This window comes from Triticum aestivum, chromosome 7A, assembly GCF_018294505.1.
Source record: "Triticum aestivum cultivar Chinese Spring chromosome 7A, IWGSC CS RefSeq v2.1, whole genome shotgun sequence".
Lineage (NCBI taxonomy): Eukaryota > Viridiplantae > Streptophyta > Magnoliopsida > Poales > Poaceae > Triticum > Triticum aestivum.
Genome location: NC_057812.1, coordinates 593039865 through 593049595, shown reverse-complemented (window position 1 = coordinate 593049595; position 9731 = coordinate 593039865).

Below are 9731 nucleotides of genomic sequence, written 5' to 3'. Positions count from 1 at the left end.
CGGACGCTATGTTTGAAGGCCGCGAGGGCTTCTGCGTCCGGATAGTCCACAATCTGGTTCTTTTTGATTAGGAACCTTGTCCAAAGCTGTAGGGCCGATTCCCCGGGTTGCTGGATTATATGGCTAAGGTCATCGGTGTCCGGGGGCCGAACATAGGTACCCTAGAAGTTGTCTCTGAATGCATCCTCCAGGTCCTCCCAACTACCAATAGAATTTTCTGGTAGGTTGTTCAGCCAGTGCCATGCTGGTCCTTTAAGCTTTAGCGGGAGATATTTGATGGCATGGAGATCATCACCGTGAGCCATATGAATATGGAGAATGGAGTCCTTAATCCATACTGCAGGATCTGTTGTTCCATCATATGATTCGATATTCACGGGTTTAAACCCTTCTGGGAATTCATGTTCCATTACTTCGTCAGTGAAGCAGAGGGGGTGTGCGAAGCCTCTATAACGGGCCACATTGCGACGTAGTTCGGATGAAGCCCATCTGCGGTTTTCGGCTCGGGCATGGTGTAGGATCGAAAGTATGTCTAGAGGGGGGGGTGATTAGACTACTTGACCAAATAAAAACTTAACCTTTTCCCAATTTTAGTTCTTCGCAGATTTTAGCTATTGTAGGACAAGTCAAGCAATCATCACACAATTCAAGCAAGCATGCAAAGAGTATATTGGCAGCGGAAAGTAAAGCATGCAACTTGCAAGAATGTAAAAGGAAGGGTTTGGAGAAATCAAACGCAATTGGAGACACGGATGTTTTTCCCGTGGTTCGGATAGGTGGTGCTATCAGGGATGGCACCCCCAAGGTATGGGTACGGGTGGAGCTACCCCATACCCTTACCCGTTCACCGTGAGTGTACCCATCACCCATACCCGTACCCGTCAAGGGTACAATTTTTTCCCATACCCGTCACCCGGAAGGGTATATGGGTACCCACGGGTAAAAATACCCGCATTTACAACACATCAATTGAGTAGGAAATAGTTGTAAAAAGCAACATATAAACATAAATTATTAATAGAAACACATCTTAAACAACAATGTACAACAACATATTGTAACAACAACATATTCTCATAAACAAAAGTACTTGCCTATAAAGTAACATATAAAAATGTTAAACAACAACACATATGCATACACTTTAAGTTCACGAAATCATGATAAATTATAGAAATAATTTGAATACACATTAGAGTTTTTACCTAGCGTGCTTAGGAGCGGAAATGAATACATTGGGATATTAATGGAAACCCACCTATCAACATTTTAGATGGGTACATGGGTACACGGGCATGGGTTATACGATCCCATACCCGTACCCTCTCTATCCGATGGGTATGATATTCTCCCATTTAAGTACCCATGGGTAATTTTTTGTTCCATACCCTTACCCTAATAGGGTTTTTACCCACAGGGTACATGAGTAATGGGTACCCATTGCCATCCCTAGGTGCTATCCTACATCCACATTGATGGAGACTTCAACCCACAAAGGGTAACGGTTGCGCGAGTCCACGGAGGGCTCCACCCACAAAGGGTAACGGTTGCGTGAGTCCACGGAGGGCTCTACCCACGAAGGGTCCACGAAGAAGCAACCACCCACAAAGGGTCCACGAAGAAGCAACCTTGTCTATCCCACCATGGCCATCACCCACAAAGGACTTGCCTCACTAGCGGTAGATCTTCACGAAGTAGGCGATCTCCTTGCCCTTACAAACTCCTTGGTTCAACTCCACAATCTTGTCGGAGGCTACCAAGTGACACCTAGCCAATCTAGGAGACACCACTCTCCAAGAAGTAACAAATGGTGTGTAGGTAATGAACTCCTTGCTCTTGTGCTTCAAATGATAGTCTCCCCAACACTCAACTCTCTCTCATAGGATTTGGATTTGGTGGAAAGAAGATTTGAGTGGAAAGCAACTTGGGGAAGGCTAGAGATCAAGATTCATATGGTAGGAATGGAATATCTTGGTCTCAACACATGAGTAGGTGGTTCTCTCTCAGAACATATGAGTTGGGATTGAGTATGTGTTCTGATGGCTCTCTCCACAAATGAAGAGGAGGTGGAGGGGTATATATAGCCTCCACACAAAATCCAACCGTTGCACACAGTTTTCCAATCTCGGTGGGACCGAATCAACAAACTCGGTCGGACCGAAAAGGTAAACCTAGTGACCGTTAGAGATTTTCGGTGGGACTGACATGCAACTCGGTAGGACCGATATGGTTAGGGTTTGGGCATAACGTAATCTCGGTGAGACCGATTACACAAACTCGGTGGGACCGATTTAGGTAATTAGCTAACCAGAGAGTTGGTCAGGCAAACTCGGTGGGACCGATTTGCTCTTTCGGTGAGACCGAAAAGTTACAAAAAGGAAACACTGAATTTACATTGCAATCTCGGTGGGACCGATTCGCTCTTTCCGTGAGACCGAAAAGTTACGAAAGGGAAACAGAGAGTTTGCAATCCCATCTCGGTGAGACCGAGATCCCTATCGGTAGAACCGATTTGCTAGGGTTTGGCAGTGGCTTATGACAAGTGAAACTCGGTGGCGCCGGATAGAAAGAATTGGTAGGACCGAGTTTGGATTTGGGTTTAGGTCATATGTGGAAGTGGGAAAGTAGTTGAGGGTTTTGGAGCATATCACTAAGCACATGAAGCAAGAGGCTCATTAAGCAACACCTCATCCCTCCTTGATAGTATTGGCTTTTCCTAAAGACTCAATGTGATCTTGGATCACTAAAATATAAAATGAAGAGTCTTGAGCTTTTGAGCTTGAGCCAATCCTTTGTCCTTAGCATTTTGAGGGTTCCACTTTCACATCCATGCCATGCCAATCATTGAGCTTTCCTGAAATAATCATCTTGGAGTAGCATTAGCTCAATGAGCTATATGTTGTTATGAATTACCAAAACCACCTAGGGATAGTTGCACTTTCAATCTCCCCCTTTTTGGTAATTGATGACAACATATAGATCAAAGCTTCGACAAATGATAATAAGCATGAAATATATCATCGCTTTGAGAAGTATGTGACAAGTAAGAGCTCCCCCTAAATTTGTGCATATTTAAAATTTGCTTTGGACTACAAATGCACAAAGAGTTAGAGTCATGGGTTACTCTTCCATGTCACATACATCTTGGTGGAGCGCTTAAAATGATAAGAATGAAATACATGCACTCATCACCAAGAATAGTGAATGATCACATAAGATAGATAAGATAATAGCATTAAGCAAACATTAAGTGTAGCTTATGATCAAACACATGATCATCAATGTCTCACGAGCAATGACATAGTATCTCAAGCACTCAAAAGCAAACAAAATTCGAAAAACCACCAAATAAAGCAAGAGAGAATAAAAGCAACACTCTCTCTCTCGAAGCCTATGATCTATACATTTTTCTCCCCCTTTGGCAACAAGTTACCAAAAAGTTCCTAGAAAATGCATAGTGCTAGATCGACGCTCAGGCTTGATCTTCAGGTGGTGGTGGAGTCCGGATCACTCCAAGGACGAAGGCTTCTGTAGACGCTGAAGTAGACGCTGGAGTTGGAGCTGAAGTAGACGCTGGAGCAGGTTGGGCTGGTGCTATGGCTGGAGCTGAGGCAGTTGCTCTTGTGTCAGGAACTGGCACTACAGCCGACCTCAGACCTCGTGGCACTCTGGCAAAGGCATCAGTGGTTGTCTTCCCTTTCCTCTCCTGCATATCATCTTGGAGCTGCTCCACTGCGGTCTGAATCTCTGTCACCTTGACATCCAAGTCATAGAACTTTTGTTCCATGATTCTCTCTAGGCTTGCCTGGTTCTGAGTTAGGGTGGCTAGTCCTTTTTCAATCCGCAGGGTGGATGCAATTAGGTAACCAAGCTGCTCTTATTTGGTTTTCAAGAAGTACTCAGATGCCTCCTCTTGAGTTGGCATCTTGGCAGCTTTCTCCTTCCTTGCCTTCTCCTTCTTTGCTTGTGCTTGTGCAGACGATGGTTCATTCTCAGTCATGACCACTTGATTATCCTCAAAATCTGGACGGATGGCCAGGTGTTCCTTGTCCAATAAGTATATGCCCATGCCCATCTTTGAGTTAATGAGCTCCTGAATTTGAGGGGCATATCCACAGCTCCTCTTCTGATCAGCTGCAGTCCTCTTGATAGTCTCTACTATGAGGCTCATGACTTTGAATTTCTAAGGCACATCAAAGATATGTAGCAAGTTGATTGCATGGCCTCTGATCATCTTGTGATCACCTGACTTGGGCAACAAGGTGTGCCTCAAAATCCAATTGATTGTAGGCAGACCTGACAGAAGATAATGCACTGAGCCAAACTTGAAAGTATCAAGTGCTTAATTTGGAATTTCCTTGTACATGTTTGACATTGAGTTATGATCCATCTTTTTCTTGGCATAGATATCCAAGTCATCCTCATGCTCCTCTGGGGCATTTATGAGCTGTGCCCACTCAGCAACAGTAGATTGGTACCTCGTACCTTCAGACATCCATGTTATCCTACCATCTGGATAGAAGTGTGCTGTGGAGTAGAATTGCATGATAAGCTCCTCATTCCACTTTGTGAGCTTCTGCCCAACAAAGTCTGCTACTCCACATGCACTAAAGCTGTCAATCACACCAGGATAGTGTTCTTCATTGTCCTTGATGTACTCCCAGTCGACCCATCTCATGTCACAAACAATGGGCTTCTTATCAAGCAAAACTGTCTCATAGAAATCTTGCTGTTCCTTGGTGTGAAACCTGTAATCCACAGCAGTTCTTCTCCTTGAAGCATACGGATCTGCTTCTCTCCACTTCCTCAGCCCTGAGTCTCTCCTGAGCTTCATGTCCTCAGCCATAGGATGAGCATCATTGTGGTCTGGGATCTTGGGCTTGAGCTTTCTGAGTACTTGCTCTTCCTCATCTTCTTCAACAACAGTCTCAGGCACTGGGGCCTTGTTCTTCTCAGCTGCAGGTATGCTCCTTGTATTTCTCTTTGGTGCGGACTTGGGCTTGGAGGCAGCTTTGGGTGCTTCTTTGGGCTTGGATGCAGCAGCCCCTGTCCTGATAGCATCACCCATAAGCTTAGGTGCCTTAGGTGCTGGTGCAGCAACCTCTTCTTCATCCTCTTCTTCCATGATGGAAGCCTTTCCAAGCACTTTGGCTACGGTCTTCTTGACCCTTTCCTTTCTTTTCTTGCCTTCAGCAGCAACTGGCTCTATGGGAGTGGGTTTCTCAGTTGAAGCTCTGGCCTTTGACATAGGCTGCCTACCTGCTGGCCTTTTGATTTTTAAGCCTGGCTTTGTGCCTTGAGCTGGCTCAACTCTCTTTGATGTGGCTTCCTCTTCCTCTGCCACATAATCTTCACCCTCAGAATCTAAAGTTCTCTTCTTCCTCTGTCTGGTGGCAGCTTTAGGCAGATTGCTAGGAGTACTTCTGCTGCCATCATCTGAAGAACTTGAGGGACTAGTGCCCTCACTCATGTGCACTTGCTGTTCTGACACATTCTGGCTGTCACTCTGATCAGACATGATGAACAAGCTGTCTGCTGACCCTGTGAATAGTTTATAGATGAGGTAGAATAGATGAGCATCACAAAATGCAGAGATTTTTGCAAAAGAATGATCCAAAAAATTAGTTTTAGTTTCCCACTGAAATCATCTCGGATCTACCGATTTTCAAACTCGGTGATACTGAAGCAGTTTTGGAACCTAAACTAGTGAACTCGGTTGGACCGAGTCACAGTTCGGTGGCACCGAGACTGCTAGGGTTTCACAGAGTTTCAAAATCGGTCACACCGATAAGTAATTCTCGGTCAGACCGAGTCTCACTTGTGCAATGGCATAAGCCAAATCGGTGGGACCGAGTTTTTCAACTCGGTGGGTCCGAGATGGTTTCGACGGAAACCTAACCCTAAAATTTTCGAATGAAACCTAATCTACGAGTGCATTGACTGGATAGGAGTGTTTCAATCGTGGCAAGAATCATGATGATCACAATGTGCTAAGAATCGGATTGGGGAATAGCACAAAGATCGAGTCCATACCCTAGTTCGGCGGAGACTCACTACGGCGGCAACGACGGGGTTGAATTCCGTTGACGGCGATGGAGACCAGTGACTGGAGGCGGCTGGCAGCAAGGAGACGATCCGGAGACCACGTTGGCAGAGCAGGCTATCACGCGGGCGAAGGGGTTCGGAGAAATTTCCAATTTTTTTGCCCGTGACTATATATATCCCGACCCTGTCGGTGTGACCGAGTGGAACGACTTGGTGGCACCGAGATTCATAACTGCAAGCAGTTACTGAAACTCGGTGTGACCGAAAAGTTCAAATCGGTTGCACCGAGATCGAAAACCTAGATCAACTTAATGATCTCGGTAGGACCGAAAGTGGGGTATCGGTCAGACCGAGAATCATAAAGAGGTTTTGGAAGTTTAAGTCTATGACGAATCGGGGACTCCGAGCGCTCCTCACACAGAGTGGTTCGAATCTGACTTGATCAAATTTTGTGATGTAGCATGAGTAGAGTTTGAGACGAGAAAAGCATAGATAGCTAGAGGAGGTTCTTAGGCATTCTTGTCCATCCACTTGGCAAAAGGAAATAAAACCAAACAATCAAAACAACAAGTGGATGTCCTCGAATGAGTAAAATATGCAACCAGCATGCTCACACAATAAGATGGCAAATGAAATATGTGACAAGGCATGCACAACCAATTCTAGCATCTATCAAGCAATTTGCGATGACAAGGTCATCTATATATGAGTATATTGACTTAGGAGTCAAGTGAGAACACTTGATCATAGGTCATACTCATCGTTTAAGCTCAAGTGGGGTTACCACTTTTACATAAAGCATTGTTGTGTTCACATCTTTAGAGTTGCTTTAGCTCAAGTCTTGGAGTAAAGCTCCCCCTAGATGTGATATCCCCCCTTAGAGGGATGAACTAACCTCGGGTTTTGTCGATGATGACTTCATGTAGATGTTGAAGATGTGGATGCTCAATGTTGATGTAGATCACTTGGAGCTATCCCTTTGAGTGAATTGCACTTCCAATACCTACATGGGTTAGTCCCGCAAGGAACAAACAAGGATATCCATAGACATAGAGTGATGCACACACAAGAAGATGTCCATGAAAACTTTTAGGTTACCTTGTCCCTTGTCTTACCAACAAGAGGGTTTGTGACTCCTTGAACTAGTGCAAGATGTGGAAGTTGATTGCACTTGCTCTTGCCAAAATGATAAGAGTGAAGTATGTTGGCGGAGTCACCCTCAAGAACTCTCTAGTTCTTCTTCTTTTGGATCCACACCATCTTGATGGGAATCCTTGGAGTTGTAGTCGTACTTGATGTAGTCTTGGGAATCCACTTGACTAAGGTCTTAGGAGCTTCTTCAAATGCATCAATTTCCTGTTGAAGCTTGTCCTTGCCTTTTTGCTCGTAGTCTCGTCGTGGAAGATCATCTTGAGCTTGTGTCCCCTTGAAAGAAGTATCATACTTCTCTTGTTGAGGAACAAACTTTGTCTTGGGGTATTGATCTTCTTCCCACTCAACTCCATTGGCATTGAACTTTCGTTCAAAACCAACACCTTGATTCTTCTGGTGCATTCCTTGCTTGCGCACAATTTCCTCGAATTGCTTACTCCCGGCAAGGCTTTTGTACAGTCCTTTATCTATAATTCCCTTCAATAAGCTATTTTCTTGCTCAAGTGTAACTTGGCTAAGAGAATCATTAGTGGAATCAAGAGAACTACTAGAAGCAACAATATTGGATTTATCATGATCATTGTTACTACTAGAGGAAGAATCTTTCTTGTTCTTGTTACTAGACTTGACTTGAGGCATGTAAGTGGATAAGAGTAATCGCTTGGCAATGTAAGCAGAACTTTTCTTGCGGAGATCATCATTGATTGCTTTTAAGAACTCATGCTCTTGCTCAAGATTGAGCTTTTCAAGGCGTAATTTCTCATGAGCTCTTAAAAGTTCTTGATGATCTTCGAAGATAGTTTCATGAGCTAACTTAAGAGTGTTTAGTTCTTTAGTTAGAGCCTCAATCTTCTCCTTCTCCTTATCATTCGTTTTATCTTGATTAGCATGATTAATTCACGTTTCATCATAGTATTCATCACTAGAGTTGTCAACAAGCAAATCATCACCTAACAAGTCATCTTCATCACTATTGAAATCAACATACTCGGGGTGTGTTACCTTAGGACCTTTGGCCATGAAGCATCTTCCAATTCCTTCATTTGGTGAGTCAAATATGTCGTAGGAGTTGGTTGACACAAGTGCTAGACCGGCAACACCTTCATCTTGAGTATCTTCGGAGTCGGAGTGATAACTTCTCTCGGAGTGGCTGTCGGAGTCGGAGCCGGATACCCATTCACCAATATGAGCTTGATGTCTTCATTTTGTGTAGCTCTTTGATGATTTTTCCTTCCTTTCTGAATCCTTGCTTCTCCGTGAGTATCTTCGTTCATAACGATCATCTCTACTCCTTCTCTCTCTTGGTGGTGATTCTTTGCTTCTTCTTTTTGGAGAATCTTCTCTTCTCTTGTAGGGAGCCGTACACTCATTGGAATAGTGTCCGGGTCTTCCACAACTGTAGCAGTTTTGCTCTCGACTAGAAGATCTTTTGTCATTGTAGGACCTTGACTTGAAGCTTCTATCTTTGCTTCTACTCTTGTAGAACTTGTTGAAGTTCTTCACCATTAAGCTCAATTCTTCATTGAAGTTTTGTTTCTCACTTGATGATGTAGGGGCTTCACATGAGGCTTTGTAGGCACCACTTGATTTGTTGTGAAGTTCCTCTTTATCTTTAAGTGACATCTCATGAGCAACAATTCTTCCAATCACCTTCGTTGGCTTGAGATCTTTGTAATTGGGCATCATTTGGATCAATGTGCACACGGTATCATATTATCCAAGGCTCTTAGAATCTTCTTGATGATGAATCTATCAGTCATCTCTTCACTTCCTAAGCCGGCAATCTCATTTGTGATGAGAGCAAGCCTAGAGTACATTTCAGCGACACCTTCATCATCCTTCATTTTGAACTTGTCAAGTTGACTTTGAAGCACATCCAACTTGGATTCCTTGACGGAGTCGGTACCTTCGTGCATATCAATCAAAGTGTCCCAAATCTCCTTTGCATTCTCAAGACGGCTGATTTTGTTGAATTCTTCGGGGCACAATCCGTTGAAGAGAATATCACAAGCTTGAGCATTGTATTGCAACATCTTCAACTCATCCGTGGTAGCTTCACGGTTTGGTTCTTTCCCATCAAAGAAGTCACCTTGCAAACCAACACACACAATAGCCCAAACGGCGGGGTTATGTCCAAGAATATGCATTTTCATTTTATGCTTCCAACTAGCAAAATTAGTACCATCAAAGTAAGGACCTCTACGGTGATAATTTCCTTCGCTAGACGCCATACTCTCCTAGGTTGTGAAACCAAGGCTATGACCACCAAAAGCTATGGAGATCAAAGCAAATGGAGACCAAAGCTCTGATACCACTTGTAGGATCGAAAGTATGTCTAGAGGGGGGGGGTGATTAGACTACTTGACCAAATAAAAACTTAACCTTTTCCCAATTTTAGTTCTTGGCAGATTTTAGCTATTGTAGGACAAGTCAAGCAATCATCACACAATTCAAGCAAGCATGTAAAGAGTATATTGGCAGCGGAAAGTAAAGCATGCAACTTGCAAGAATGTAAAGGGAAGGGTTTGGAGAAA